The following is a 15,907-nucleotide window of genomic DNA, read 5'->3' as shown; positions in this document are numbered from 1 at the left end:
GGATTAGCCCTTTGATGCTGGGAACTGTCCTGGCTGCCGCTGGGGCGGGAGATAGGGAAGAAGCAGGGCTTGAGGACTAAGCCTGCCGGTGGCAGCCCAGCCCCAGGATCTGAGACGCCGCAGGGAGCCCTGGTCCCCAGCCCCATCGGGTCTCCTTCTGGTGGAGGGGCAGCAGGGGTACCTGGGGGCAGATGGTGACGGAAGCCAAGGTCCTCACCACTGCAAGGCGGGGAGGCGTCGCAGGTTTCCCCTGGGGTAGATGGTGAGCCCCAAAGACCCCAGGAGAAGAGGAGACCCCCAACACCCCTAAAGTCCCTGCCCCACTGCTACATGTTCTATAGGGTGCAACTGAGACAGCGTGCATGGGAATCAAGGGTCTAAACCAAGACTGCCGCTTCCTGCCTGTGTATCCCTGGGTAAGTTACTTGAACTCTCTGAGCTCCAGGATCCTCATCTGAAAATGCAGATAGCAGCACGCAGGGAACATGCCCTTATGATGATTACATGACAGCAATTCTCAAGGTGTAGTCCGCGGGTCCCTGGGAGTCCCTGAGAGTTTTGGAGGGAGTCCATAAAGTCAGAACGGTTTTCATAATAAGACTAAAGTTATTCACTGTGTTCACATTTGACATTGATGATACGAAAGCAGTGGTGAGTGAAACTGCTGGTATCTAGCACGAATCGAGGCCGTGGCACCAAACTAGACTAGTCACTGTATTCCTTTGCACCACACGCCTGCTAAACGAAGAAGGCGGTAAATAAATGCCAGTTTCACTTACGAATGTCTTTTGATGAAGCAGCAAAGCTTATCATTTCATTAAATCATGACTCTGGGGTGCACATCTTTTATATTCTCTGTGATGAAATGAGAAGTCCACAGAAAGCACTTAGCTGCATGCTGCAATACAATAACTTCTCAAACAAACAGTACCAAACACCTGTGCATCTGTGTGAGTTGCAGACTGAACTAGCCACTTTTGTCACAGACACCATTTTTACTTGAAAGAACAACTGACAAACTACAGTTATTCAGACTTGGCTGTTAAGCAGGCAGTTTTGCAAAAATGAATGAAGTGAGCTTGTCACTTCAAGAAAAACAACTGACAGTATTTGTTGCCAGTGATAAAATTCAAGCTTTCAAACAAAACTTAGAATTTTGGAACACACACCTGTTACCACAAAAGGGACTTTTGTGCTAAGATCAGCGGAAATATTTATGGATATGATTTGTTAATATTGCTAAGTGAAATTTGTCAATCTTTGGAAGATCTGCACAACTCAGCACACCAATGTCTTCCAGATGACAAATGCGTAGTGTCACAAAATCCTGCACAGAGGTGAGAGACCCATTCTAAGTGTGAGGTTTCACATTCCCCATTGCAACTAACCTTGAAGAAACCACCACTTGTTGCTGTCACCTCAAAGAAAAATATCCACAATGATCTGAAAAGTCTTTATTAAAGTCTCTCCTTTCCAACTACCTATGTGAGTGAGGCTGGATTTTCCTTCATATGTCAATCAGAGTAACATTGCAGACAGATGAGCACAGAGGCTGATAGGAGAATCCAGCTACCTTCTAGTAAATCAGACATTAAAGAGATTGCAAAGATGTTAAACAAGGCCTTCTTACTTCTTTCTGGATACTCTTTTTTTTTTTTTTTTTTGAGACAGAGTCTCACTCTGTTGCCTGGGCTAGAGTGCCGTGGCATCAGCCCGGCTCACAGGAACCTCACACTCCTGGGCTCAAGCGATCCTCCTGCCTCAGCCTCCAGAGTAGCTGGGACTACAAGCTTGAGCCACCACGCCTGGCTAATTTTTTCTATATGTATATTTTTAGTTGTCCATATAATTTCTTTCTATTTTTTTTTAGTAGAAACAGGGTCTCGCTCTTGCTCAGGCTGGTCTTGAACTCCTGAGCTCAAACAATCCACCCGCTTCGGCCTCCCAGAGTGCTAGGATTACAGGTGTGAGCCACCGTGCCCGGCCATTTTGGGACTTTTTGATAAAGGCCATTCTCACTGGGGGTAAGTGATATCTCATTGTGGTTTTGATTTGCATTTTCCTGATGATTAGAGATGTTGAGCATTTTTTCATATGTCTGTTAGTCATTATTCTGTCTTCTTTTGAAAAGTTTCTGTTCATGTCCTTTGCCCACTTTTTGATAGGGTTGTTTAATTTTTTCTTGCTGATTTTCCTGAGTTCTATATAGATTCTAGTTATCCCTTTACCGGATGTGCAACATGCTAATATTTTCTCCCATTCTGTAGGTTGTCTGTTTGCTCTCATGATAGTTTCCTTGGCTGTGCAGAAGCTTTTTAATTTGATTAGGTCCCATTTGTTTATTTTTGTTGTTGCTATGATTGCCTTTGGGTTATTCTTCATAAATTCTTTGCCTAGGCCAATGTCTTTAAGAGTTTTTCCAACATTTTCTTCTAGAATTCTCATAGTTTCACACCTTAGGTTTAAGTCTGTTATACACCGTGAGTTGATTTTTGTGAGAGGTGAAAGGTACGGATCCTGTTTCAGTCTTTTACATGTGGCTATCCAGTTTTCCCAGCACCATTTATTGAATAAGGATTCTTTCCCCCAGTGTACATTTTTGTCTGCTTTGTCAAAGATCAGATGGCTATATGAGGATGGCTTTATATCTAGTTTCTCAGTTCTGTTCCATTGGTATATGTCTCTGTTCTCGTGCCAGTAACATGCTGTTTTAGTTACTATAGCCTGGTAGTATAGCTTGAACTCTGGTAAATTGATGGCTCCTGATTTGTTCTTTTTGTTTAAGATGGCTTTTGCTATATGGGGTCTTCTCTGGTTCTATACGAAGCGTAAAATATGGAACAGTTCATGAATTTGCGTGTCATCCTTGCACAGGGGCCATGCTAATCTTCTCTGTATTGTTCCAATTTTAGTATATGTGCTGCCGAAGCAAGCACTGTTGTTGTTTTTTAAACTAACAATTTGGAAAAGTCTCAGCTTTCATTGTGAACACGGTAAATATTGATAGATGTAACCCAAATAAGCAAACGCTTTTGGAGGGTCCTCTCTAAGTGGATTTTGAGAACCGCTGTTCTAGGTAAAGCCCAGCCTGGAGCTGGGTGTGGTAAGTGCTGAGGAAGGACCACTCACTCCCCAGAGTGCCAGGGTTCCCAGGATTTGGTGTCACTGGGCAGAACCTGGGGGCATTTCTGGGTCTCGGATGTCCAGGGTCGGCCTGGCAGCCCTGCTGGGGAGCCTGCCCAGAGCAAACCAGCCCAGAGAGGTGCAGCCAGGGTTGAGGGCACCTCAGGGAGCACTTGGCCCCTGGCTTCCAGGCTTCTGGGGCTGCCTGGGGCTGGGAGAGAGGGGTATCCAGGGGGAGACCCCTCAGCTGCCCCAACCCCCGCTGTCACCAGGGCGCTTTTCCTTTATCTGTCTTGTATACCGGGTTGTTAATATTAGAGTTTACTTAAGCTTCCATTTAAAGAAAGGGGTTTGAGGCTTTAAAAAGATTTAAAAACTTTGGAGTCCAGGCCTTTATTTTAAAGACAAGGGTCAGAGAGGGAAGTGACTTCTCAAAGAATATATGGCAAGCACTCAGGTCAGCAGTGAGCAAGGCCAAACCAACACTCGAGACCATGCTATAGCACGTCTCAGCCTCCCCAGCCCAGGGTCTGTGCGGTGAGAACTCAGGCCGTATTCATAAAGTGGAGCAAAATGCTTCCTTGAATATTATTTCATTGCATCTTTATAATGAGCCTGTGCTTTATTGGGTATAATTTATAGATCATAATTTTCACCTGTTTTAGCTGTGCAATTCAGCGGTTTTTAGTAAACTCACAGCATTGTACAACTATCACTGCAATCCAGTTTTAGAGTACGTGGTATTTTACCCATTTACAGAGGAAAACAGTCTCAGGAAGGTAAAGTAAGTGCCCCTAAGGTCACACTGCTATTAGGTGACAGAATCAACATCCAGATTCAAGTTTGTCTGCCCCCAGTGCCACCCTCCCCCCATGCTGCACACTGCAGAGAAGGGGATCAGGTGGTCCCTTGCTTGGGGACCATGGACAAATACCCTGGCACAGCCTGGCACCCTCAGCACTCTGTAGAGCTGGGTGTGCCAGTCTCTGGGCACTGGTCTATCCACACAGCTCTGTGCATGCAGAGGACACCTGTCTCCCAGTCCTCCTTGGAAGTAAAATCCCCCACATATGAGGGACCCGAGGGCTTCCTCTTCCCTGTCTTACCGAGCAAGCCCTCTGAGGGGCATGTGCTGGGAAGTACAGTCTCCGGGAAGTAAAATCAGTCCCTAACACTCATAACCACAAATGATGAGGAAGTTCCCCTTCATGTCTAGCCACATTCCTCCTGCTGTACCGAGTACCCATTTCCTCTTGCTATACGCCTTTCCTGTCCTCCTGCCTGCTGGCTCTGGGGGTCAGTGGACATAGTTCAGTGGCCGCAGAGAGAAGCTGAGAGCCCGAGGCAGAGTTGAGGACCGCGTCTCCCTGGACAACTGCCTGTTGCAGTTAAGGTTTAACACCCGATCTCCCAGGAAATGCTTGCTTTCCCCACAGGAAGACCAGGCAGTTGTCATGTCTCTTCGGTGGCTTTCGTGGCTCTGGCACTGAGAGGGTGGTCAGTTCACCCTGGGAGGACAGGTGGAGGGACGGGCAGGGAGGCTCTGGAGGGCAGGGGAAGAGCCTCCTTCACGAGGCCAGGTGTCTGCGCAGCACACCTGGCCTAACAGGGAGCAGGCAGCGCTCGTCTCTTGGCTCCTTGAGGCTTTGTGCGGGGCGGGGTGGCCGATGGCCCTGGCACACGGCTCCTTCCCTGGCGTGGCCGTCCTCGGCGGGGCACCGCTCTGCAGGGGCTGCTTCTAGCGCTGTTTAGAGTAGGAGAGGGGAGAGGCCCAGGCATAGTAAAAGATGGGGGTACACCTGGATGAGGGGGGCACTTGAGCAGGTTGAGCTTTCCTCGGTGGAGGGATGAGACCCTGGACGCTGTCCCGTGGAGGTCTTCAGCTAACGCGGGAATCAGGAATGGGGTCCCAGATCCTTCACCTCCCCGGCACCGCAGTGCGCTTCCTCTCCCTCCGGCTCTTCCGCTCAGTGCCGGGGGTGGGGGGCTGTACTGCAGAGAGACCCCGGCCTGGCAGCCGTCGGGCAAGGGAGCAATGGAGAGTGAATTTGGAAGTGCTCAGAGGCAGGGAGGAGAAGCCTCCCTAGGGCAGGGTTTTCCTTTCTTTTCTTTCTTTTTAAGTTTTATGTTTTCCAGCTTTATTGAGGTTTAATTGATGAATAAAAATGTATAAATTCAAGATGTACAACATAATGATTTGATATATGTATACGCTGTATAATGATTAGCACAATCAAATTAACCAGCACATCCATCACCAGTTACCCTGTGCGTGCGTGTGCGTGTGTCACTGGTGGGGACACCTGTGGCTGTTCAGTACCCCCAGGACTCTCAGTTCTGGGGCACAGGGTGCTGGCCCTGTCTCTGTCCAAAATAGACGAGACAGATTCCCAAAACAGCCCCTCCCGGTGGGTCTCACCCGCTGCCCTATATTCAGGGAGCATTTCCGTCTCCACTGAGCTACCTAGCACCTCAGGGCATTTGGCTCAGAGACGAGGGAAGAGCCACAACTTCACACACACACACACACACACACACACACACACACACACACACACACACACACACACACACACACACACACAGCTCCTGGCAGGTTGCCAGTCGGGGTGGGCAGTGGGTGCCTCCCTCTCACATTCCAGGAAATTGAGGATGTAATTGAACCTGAGGCTTCCCTAGTCCACATGCCACTTGCCAGCTGGGCTCGGGACGCCCTGGGTGGGGTCCCAGGCTGGGTTCTGGCTCGGTGCTTGGCAGTCGGGTGGTCTGCTTGCCCCCGGACCACCGCTGCCTTCCCGGCCTCCGTGGCAGCTGCCGTATGCCATTAGGAGCTAACGCTCTCAGTGACGCTCGCTTGGCTGCAGCTCTTAACACAGCGCTTTCTGGAGGCAGCATTGATCGGGGCTGTGGTCCTCAGAAACGGGGGCGGGGTGGGAAGTGAATGAGACAGTGGATCTGGGACCAAGGCTTGGGGCTCCAGATGCTGCCCTAGGGACAGACGTGGTGGAGGAGAGGACGGTGGGGAAGAAGGGTGTGCAGGAAAGCATGCAGACGTTAAATCCTTGCACCAACATGAAGGGCTCATCGGATCCCCCTGCTTCAAATATACCCCACGGTGCTAAGATGCTGCGTCCAAAATTCTCTAGAAAAGAAAATTCATGACACTATCTGTTCTCCCTTCTGAGTGTTGGAGCCAGGCCTAGAAGGTGGGACCTGGCCTTGCAGCCTCTCCCCTGTGTGACTCAGGGCCACCCTCCCACAGGCCCCCCTCTTCATTCACTCATTCTTCCATCCAGGCAGCAAACCCTCGTGAGCAGCACTCTGTGCAGAGCACAGAGGTGACGGAGACAGAGCAGACAGTCCCGCCCTGGTGGCCCTCCCAGGCTGAGGGAAGCAAGGCATTAAACAAAAGAATCACTATCTAATTACAATTGTGATAATTGGCATGAAGTAAAAAGTGCTTGATGCTCCAGGGGTTTGTAATGGGGGCCCAGCAGGGTGGGGAATGGTGGGCACATGGCCACCAGGATGCATGGGCTGTGGGGTGTCAGGTCCACTCTGACACGCCAGGGCTGTGTGCCTGGTACATACGTGTAACACACACCTGGCAGGGCAGGGACCATGGGAAGAGTTCTGAGCCCAGAGGCAGGATTTGGGTTGCAAACAGGACTGGATTTCTGGCTGTGCCTCTAGTTCCCCAGCTAACCTTGAGCTTGTCGCTTCCCCTCTTTGTTCCTTCCTCTGTAAAATCAGGAGATTCAACTAGAAAATCTCTGAAGTCCCTTCACAGAGGCCCAGAAAAGCATCGGAGGTTTCCCAAGGCCAAACTGTAGATTTTCCCCTGGAAAGTGAGAAAGGAATTTAGGAACAGGCTGATAAAGCCCTTGGCCACTCACTCCGGAGAGCAGGGGTGGGGAGGGTGAGGAACAAACCCAGAGTCAGGGGCCCATGGCCCTCTGATACCACAAATGGGGGAGTGGGCACGGCAGGTGCATCCTGGAGTGGCTGGAATCAGGGCTGGAGACACGACAGGCGGCGGCTGCTGTCATTGCACGAGGGCAGGGCTAGAGCCATGGTTGACAACTGCAGCAAGCGGAGTTAAGACTAGACATTAGGCAGCACTTTCTTGCTTGTAGCCCTGAGACATCTGGCAGTGGATCAAAGCGGTGTAAGGAAGTGTCACATAGATGTTCCAGAAAAGCAGAGAGAGCCTTTCAGAGGGAGGTGTTTTGCACGGAGTCAGGGGCGATGGGTGACCTTACAAGGTCTCTTCCTCAGACGAGTCTATGAATCTCTCACGTTGCCGCTGATGTCAGCGCCGTCTGGACGTCTGCGAGGGAAGACGTCAGGTCCCTTGGAAATGAGTTTTGGGGCATAAACTATCCCCCGCTCACATCTCTCGATGACACATGTGGCTAACGGTGCGGTTGTCACACTCAGTCAAATCGAGTCCAATTACACCTTTGCTCCTTGCCCTGCTCTAACATAAATACGGCTTCTGAGAAGTGTATTAGCGGCTGGCAACATGGGAGCTGGAGGCTGCTTTGAGGGCTAGGAGAGGCCAGGGGGGTTCATGTTTCAGACCCAGAAACAAGGGCTGGAGGTGGGCTCCGTGAGGGTGTGGGGTTAGGCACCCCGTGAAGCCTTCTCAGTGGCCCTGAGGCAGTTACATCTCTAGGTCAAGGGGAGGGGTCAGATGCCCTCCCAAGGGTCCTTTATGTCCTTGGGCTTTTTGTTATTGCTACTGTGGTCACAGGTTCTCCCTGTGTGTGCAGGTGGAGGGTGTGTCACTCTTATGCGGATGACAAAAGGTCTGGTGACACCCTGCTTCCTACTTCTACTGAGGAAGATGCTCTGCACCTTTAAAAATGATTTGTTCTGTCAGAAAGACAATGGGATTAGCCTATAGCATGAATGCTTTCAGGTAGATACAAGGAGCATTTCCAAACACTCAGCATGGTTAGACATCGTAGCAGAAGACCAAGCAGGTGGTGAGACCTCCCTCAAGGAGAAAGAGGTCTGGGGTGGGATAGGCATGGGGAAAGGATAAATCGACCATCAGGATCCCTCTGGTTTATATGAGTGTGGGTGTAGACGTGCAAGGAGAGCTGAATGTGTGCACGGTTGTCAACCAACCGACTGGTATTCCGTTTGTCAGGGGAGAAGAGGAGGAGGAGGAGAGGAAATGGGAAGAAGAGGAAGAGGAGGAGGGAAAGAAGAGGAAAAATAGGGAGAAAAAGAAGGGAAAGGAGAAGGAGGAGGGGATGGGGAGGAGGAGGAGGAGGTGGAAAACAGTGCTGGACGTAACAGGGCTTAGCAGGGTGGAGCCCCCTCCTTTATCAGTGCCATGAAGCTATCGCTGAGGAAGGCTGGTGTGTGGCCGTGTGTGTGTGAATTCGGCATCAGAAGACTTCAGTTACTAGAGTCAAACCTGCAGTAGGACATGCAGGTGCCCCCCGCCGTGCGGACAGGGCTGCCCATTTAAATTCAGGTCGCTGGGCATCTCCTGCTAAAACAGCTCCTTTGTATGTGGTCTACAGACAGATATTGGGCACTTTCTCTGCCAATGAGCCACAGTCATTCACCCTGAATATTGAAGGGAGTGTAAAGAGTCCAGGACCCTATGAAGAATAGGGCTTCTAGATGCTTTCAGTATGAACTCCAGACTGGGCTCAGGATGGACTCAGCTCCTTATTCTTTTTTTATTATTATTTTTAAATTATTATTATTTAGAGACAGTGTCTCACTTTGTTGCCCAGGCTGGAGTGCAGTGGCACAATCAGAGCTCACTGCAACTTCAAACTCCCAAGGGCTCAAGTGATCCTCCCATCTCAGCCTCCTGAGTAGCTGGGACTACAGGTACGCACCACCACTCTCAGCTATTTTTTTTTTTTTGGTAGAGACAAGATCTCACTATGTTGCCCAGGCTTGACTCAAGCAATCCTCCTGCCTCAGCCTCCCAATGTGCTGAGATTATAGGCTTGAGTCACTGCACCCAGCATAGCTTCTTTTCTAACACAACTCTGATATCATTCCAAATGTTTCCAGGAGTATTTTAAGGTTTATACTAGAAAATGCATAAACCTCAAATGAGGTTACTTTGCCACCAACAGAGGAAGAATGGACAGTGCATTTATTTTTTTGACACTCTCCCAAACTTCACTCCAAGGACCCACAGGAGGGTCGTAGTCATGATCCTGGACTTTGGAGGTGTGACCTTGAGAGATCCTGATCCTAAACCTCCAGCCTCTCGGCAGGACTTTCTAAACCAGCCCACATTCTGTTACCTTCATATCCTCCAAACTTCTCTTCTTCCCTTCTAGTGGCTTCCTTCTTAGAAAATTTCCTCTTCGGCTAACGAGTGTTAGTCATGTTTTCTCACCTTCAGCTTCTCCGAAAGACTTTGTATCTCAGTATCTCAGGGTTAGGTGGCTGTGCCCAGTTCAAAGTGATGAGAAGAGGTGAGGGGTTGGGGATGTGCCCTGTACCCTTTTCCATGGTCTTGGACATCTCCCTTGCAATTAGTCTCCGCCTGCTTCGTGTAAAGGGTCTCTTGGGTTGTAGCATCAACTTTCCCTTGAATCCTACACAGCGCCCTTGCGATGCCGAAAGCCCCAGCAGTGCTGGGAAATGCAAACCCTGGCTGCTTGGGTTGGGTGGTTCAGTACCGTGGACAGAGCTCAGCGCTGCCCTCCTTTGCAGACGGGAGGGTCACAAGCCGAGTCCTAACTTTCCAATTTTGCAGGTAGAGGCTGAGTGAAGGGAAAACCAGTGTTGTATAATGTTGTTTCTACCCTTTACTGTGAGACCTCGGCCAAGCCATCTCCTTTCCCCGGGCTCCACTTTCCCATCTATAAAACGTGGCAGATGAACTCCAGGTTCAACTGTACTATGAGCCTGAGCATCTATGATTGTCTTTCCCTGAAGGTCTTTAAAAGCAGGCTTGACCTGCAAGGCCTGGATTAGGGTAGGGCCAGTATAGCTGTAGGTGACAGGAATGCATGACCTTGAGTCCTGCCATCTAGCTGTGGTCTCTCAGAGTAAGTGACTTGCATCTTTCTCCAGCTTGCTGAAATGTTTAGAGCAGGAGCATCTTCCCTGTAATATTCATTATTCCAGAAACTTCATTGCCCACTCTACCCATAAGCAAAATCTGGCCTGAGTTGGTGGGCAGGTTGGGTTTTTGTGGTGGAGGGTGGGCGCGAGAGCTTAACTGGGGACAGAGCCTCCAGAGGAGGCTGGAGCTAAGTAGGCACGCCTGGAGGGGAGGGGGCTACATGGGGATTAGACAGGAGAATCCAGGCTTCTCCATGGTGCAAATCAGAGGACACCGGAGCCGGGCCCATCCCTCACCCACTCTGTTGCAGTGACACTGCCCCAGTGGGAGCAGCCTGCAGTGGCAGGAGAGGCCTGGCTGATCAGAATGACACGAAACCAGATGTGAGGGGAGGGCTGGGCAGAGCCTGGCAGCTCTCCAGGGCTCTGAGGCCTGGGGGCGCCTGGTGGTGGGAGAGAGAACAGAGTGCCAGACGGTGGCTGTGTCCTTGTGTGCTGGTTACAGGGCTGCGCCGTGTTTCTGGCCTGTTGATTCATCTGAACAGGGTCATTCCTCTGCTTCCAGGGAGGAAGAAGCTCTTCTTCTCTATCCTAGCTTTTTCTCTTCTTATCCTCTCCCATGTACATCTCTTCCTTGTCCAGGGCACTTAGCCTGGGGCAAAAGGTGTAAGTAATCGTCATCCCTGGAGTGATGAGAAAGGCGGCCCAGGCTCCACGCTCTGAGTGGTAGGGTCACCCGGAACCCTCCACAACCTACAAAACACAAGGGAAATTCCAGGCAATATTTAGGTTACCTCTTATCACCCCTTTTGGTGCTCCTGTGCTTAAACTCCCCTCAGAGATCCCAAGCAACCCCCTGCTGTCCTCTAATGCCCAGCCTTTTGCATCTTCCTCCCCCAGCCCTGAGAGCAGTCCTGGTGTGTCCTACTCTGCAGCCCCAGGCTCGGATTCGCTGGCCCCTTTGCTGAACACGGCGCTTCTCCCAGCGAAAAGGGCATCTGGTGTTGACTAGGCAGCGATGCCTCCCCAGAAAAGCTGGGTAAATAGTGCTGGGAATGCAGGCGTGGTGCGGGCTGTCGGTGAGCGTGTTTTAGGCGTGCTTCCCGGTGCCATTTATAACGCGAGGTAGTTCGCCGTCTGCCTCGCCAGTGGGCAACACCAGTTCTTGGTGGGGGGTGGGCGGCAGACTCTTGCTTGGCAGAGGACTCTGTGTGTGCACGTGTGGGTACAGTATCCTTGAGGGAGAGAACCAGGGGCTTCCACCTCTAATGCCAGGAGTACCCATTGCTCAGGGCCAGGCCTGAAAACCACTGTCCAGGGCACAAGGCCAGCCTAGGGCAGCAAGCTGGGTGCCACAGCCTTGCCACAGTGAGCCCAAGGCTTTGGGTCTTAGAGTCGGCCCTACGTCTTACCTTCTCCTGGGCCTGAGGAGCACAAGCTACATGGAGACTCATTTTGATCCACCCTTAGGAAGAGGATCCTAACAGAGCAAGAACTTACTCCGTGTCAGTTGTAAATCCAGCTGGGCACTGGGGAGATGCTCAGTAAATAGTTGTCGGATGAATGTGGAGGAATCAGCACTGCCCAGAGACTCCGCGGCCTGCCTCCAGAGACGCGAGCTCCTTGTCCTTGGGCGTATCTCCGCAGAGGCCAGGTGACCATTCAGCCGCTGCGTGTTGGAGGGACTCATGCAGCACTGACGGCTGGGCCTTCGGCTCTGAGAATCCCTGATTCCGCAGCCTCTTTTGAAGAAAGGAGATCTCTGGAATGGGCTGGAGCGGGGCTGGCAGGGAGCGGCTCACTCAGGGATACGCGGCCAAGTACCTTTTGCCCAACCACCTCTGCTACATCACCCCGCTGCCAAGCATGCTTGTCAGCCTCGGTAACGAGAGCGTGTCTGGGTTTCTTTTCTTGGAAATCCTTGTCGTGTGGCTCCTATGTCCCGTCCTGGGCTGGGCCTGTGACTTGCTGGCCATCTGTCCAGTGGGGTGATACCCATCTGACTGCTGTGTACACTTTCCGGAGGTGGGTGTGCAGTAGGACCCCGGCGGGGAGGGCCGGGGAGAGACTGTTGGCTGTCCTCAGGGGCAGTGGAGGTAGAGCGGGTGTGGGTCTCAGCTCCGGCTGCTCCCGTGCTGTGTCCCTGGCGCTGGCCCTGATGGGGATGAATAATTGATGGTGACTAATGGATCATTGCTCCTGTATGAAATATTCAGCAGGGATCGTGGCAGGTTTGTGTAATCAGATGTTGCATGCTGCCCTCCTGGTAGGTGTGGGTCCCCCGGGTCTCCCCGACTCTCAGAGCCTTGGGGTGGCAGGGGCACTTCCCTAGAGAGAGGTGGGTTCTGTGCAGGGGGCCGTGGGGCAGCCTTCTCGGGATGTACTTTACAAGGCAGGGGCAAGGCCCATAGTCCTAGATTCTGGGGACTGGGCTTGCCTACTTCGTGGCGGTGTCTACACTGCCCCACATTCAGAATGTTGGGGAACTACCCGTGGGGCTCACCAGCAGTAAACAGAGGAGCAAACGCAGCCTGGATGTCTCAGTAGGGTGCTGACGGTGGACAGAGTGTGGGGAAACCGCCGCTCTCCCACTGTGCTCCCTGCCCCCGGGTACTTAGCAACCCCGTAGAACTGCCTTATTATGCAGAGGAGGGGGGTGCTCAGTTGGATGACATGATTCGCCTAAGGTCACTCAGCCAGCGAGCTGCGGAGCTGGGCCCCTCCCACAGTGCCTCTCTGCAGAGCTGTGTCTGCAGCCGCAGCCCCTTGGTCTCTTCTCCCCACCCCCCACCTTGTCCCCTCCTCCTCTTCCCTACTGTCTGTGGGAATGATGTTATTGGGATCCCAGGATAGAATTACAGCCACAAGCAGCCATATGCTTGGGAGGGCTGGCTGGTCCCTGATGGGGGATGGGATTATGGGCATGTGTGTGCTCGTGTGTGTGTGTGTGTGTGTGTGTGTGTGTGTGTGTGTGTGTTTTGAGGGAGGGTCTGCTGGCTTGTCCTTGCACATGTGACGTGGTGTGCTTGGGGCTGTGAGTTTCCCTTCCGTAGGGAGTAGAAGGGCCAGAGTGTTCCTGCCATACCTGCCCCTGCCCCTCCTGAGCAGCCCAGCAGGGAGGAGAGTGAGCCCCCCCACCCTGCCTCCACCTCCCCAGCACCGACCAAACCCAGGGACTCAGGGAGAAGACCAGGCCAGGATGTGCCGCTGGGGCGCTGGCTCCACTGGGTTGCAGGCAGCATCTTCCCGTGCTGGGCTTGGCCCCTCGAGCCTCTCCGTGAGTGTTTGTCCTTCCACGGAGTCCCAGGGTGCACTAGAACACCCCATCCTGACTCCCTGCTGGGATCGTCCCTCTGCCGCACTGTCACCACTTCTCCCATCGCCATCGGAGCTTGGGTGAGGAGGCTACCCGAGGACGTCCCTGCTTTAGACATGAGCAACTTAACTCAGCCCCCTCCCACCACTTCTGAAAGACCCCAAGGAAGCGCCAGTGCCCTCAACCACCCTCCCACATCTCACAGGCTCCTTCCGCCCTCGGGAAGTTCTTCCTGCTGTCGAGTCTGCGGCCCTCCTGCTGCAGCCACATATGTCCTCTGGTTCCTTGGGCTGCAGATCTCTCCCTTCAAGGTCTCATGTAACGCCGCAGGCAGGCGTGGGAGACAGATGAGTAATGCTTGCTTAACAGGGAGGAAAATGCAATTCAGGATTTTGGGTTTAGAGCCAAATCCCTCTGTAGCTATCTCTCATCTCCGACTTGACACATTTCTCCGCTTGATATCTGAGCACTGTCCAGGGGGCCGAATCAGCGCATCCTTGCAGTGGGGACCTGCTGGCTGCCCCTTGCTGCATGTGGCCCCAACCTGTGCCAGACCCTGGGCTGTGCCGTCCCGCTGGGATGGGCCAGAGCGTTAAAATGACAGGCCATCCCTGCGAGGAATGAGTAACCTTAATGAGCTTCCCTCGCATCCTCTCACTTCACCCTTCTGACGGTAGGGCTGGAAGAGGAGGGCCGAGGGAGCCATGGGAGGACACATTAGCCCATTTTACAGAGGGGGAAACTGAGACTCAGAGAGTGAAGTGGGGCTCCAGAGTTCACATTGCAGGGTGGAGTGTGAAGGCACATTTTTGGTCCTGCTCTGAAAGGCAGCCCCTGGGTACAGGGAGCAGCAGTGACCTGAAAGCCAGGCTCTTGTCTCTGCCACAGGACAGGCTGTGGCCCACCGGGTGGGCTGCCGTGTGGAGCAGGCCCAGGCTGCCATCCAGGGCCCTGTCTCTACCCATTCGTGTGTCCTGGAGTTGTGATGGCCGAAAAGACCTTTTTTTTTTGCTTATTTCAGCTTCGGTTTAATGTTAGGTACAAAGAACTTGGCAGATAGGAAGAGACAGGGTGAGAAAAAGGGTGGCTTTTATGTCTCAGGTTCCCAAAGGGAAAAATTAATAGTATGGGAGGGTCCATTCCAAAAACAGCAAAGAAACAAAACCAAGGCTGTTGCTAACATAACCCTTCCGATCTCCCCTCACCCGAGCCACAGCTGCCTCTGGCTGCACCGTCCATGGGGGTCTTTCTCGCCAGCATCTGGCCGGGGGGAGCCCCCCATTCAGAGAGCTGCTCCTTTGCCCGCCACCACCCAGCTGCCACCCACCCTGCCCAGGGCTGGGCTTTGTGGGGAGAGAAGAGGGAGCCCCCGCGGAGTGGAGGCTCCTCTCTGCCTTCGAGCAAGGTAGACCCTGAGAGCAGCTCACGTGGAGATGAAGGAAGTGACAGGAGACGGCAACACACACCTGTCACAGGGGTGGGACACTTAGAGCCAGGTGGGGGGAGGCTTACCCAAGATGTGCTTTTGGAGTTTGAGGATGGTCAGAACGAGGACCAGGAGGTACAAAGCCCCTTTTTGGGCTTTGGAGGGCGGGAGAGGAAAGCGCAGGCTTTGGCGAAGGGGCAGTGAGAACGGAGCAAGGGGACGATGTGCATTTGGCCGGGCGTGGAGGTGCCTTAGAGGGTGGCAGTAGGAGCAGAGAGCCAGAGTCAGAGGCCTCTTTGGGACAACGGCCAGAGGAGGTGACGGATGGCAGGAACTGGTTGGAGCAGAGATGGTTCTCTGTCCCCCAGGCCCAGCAGTGTGTAGGGAATGGGCTTCCGGGTGACTTGTCCTTGGCCCTATGGGGGACTACGAGTGCGAAGCCCCCACGTGCCCCCATCGTGCCACTTCTTTCCCAGGCCAGTGGGGGCAGAGGGCGGCAGGACTCCACCTTCAAGAAGGAAGAGAGAGGCCGTGAGCTCAGTGTTTTCCTTGAGACCTGTCTGTCTGTCTGCAGTTAGGGGTGGCAAGAAGACAGGCTGCGGCAAGAAGGTGACAGGGAGGCCCCATGGACCAAAGAGCTAATGGGGCCACGTCCTCCTGGGCTGACCCTCTCTCTGGTGGACGTGCCAGGCCCTGCCCCGGGGGCTCCCTGGCTGCACCCGCCCACCCCCACGCCCGGGACCCTGTGAGACCGTTTCCTGGCGACCATTCCTGTCCCCTCACCTTGCTTGCAGGGAACATGCCTTCGAGCAATGTGAGCCTGTTTCCCTAGTTAATGGGGCTGGGGAACCGTGCGTTCATTTTTCCCCCCGAGCTGTGACAGGCAATAGGAAATTTGTCCTGAAATATGCTTCAGTGCGGACTGAAATAAAACACCCGGTGTGGTTTGCAACAAAGCATTAAAAAGGAATAACTCGGGCATCTCA

The 15,907-nt window shown here is 52.9% G+C and overlaps 1 non-coding gene across 1 annotated transcript; it reads right to left on the bottom strand.

The window, feature by feature from the left end:
* Positions 1-2,829: 2,829 nt before the first annotated feature.
* On the bottom strand, positions 2,830-2,936 carry LOC123627157. The gene has a single exon (XR_006731161.1). It is a non-coding gene; the product is annotated as a U6 spliceosomal RNA (small nuclear RNA).
* Between the last annotated feature and the right edge of the window lie 12,971 nt (positions 2,937-15,907).

This window comes from Lemur catta, chromosome 23 (assembly GCF_020740605.2).
Source record: "Lemur catta isolate mLemCat1 chromosome 23, mLemCat1.pri, whole genome shotgun sequence".
In the NCBI taxonomy this organism is placed as follows: domain Eukaryota; kingdom Metazoa; phylum Chordata; class Mammalia; order Primates; family Lemuridae; genus Lemur; species Lemur catta.
This window is presented reverse-complemented; position numbering and strand designations above follow the sequence as displayed.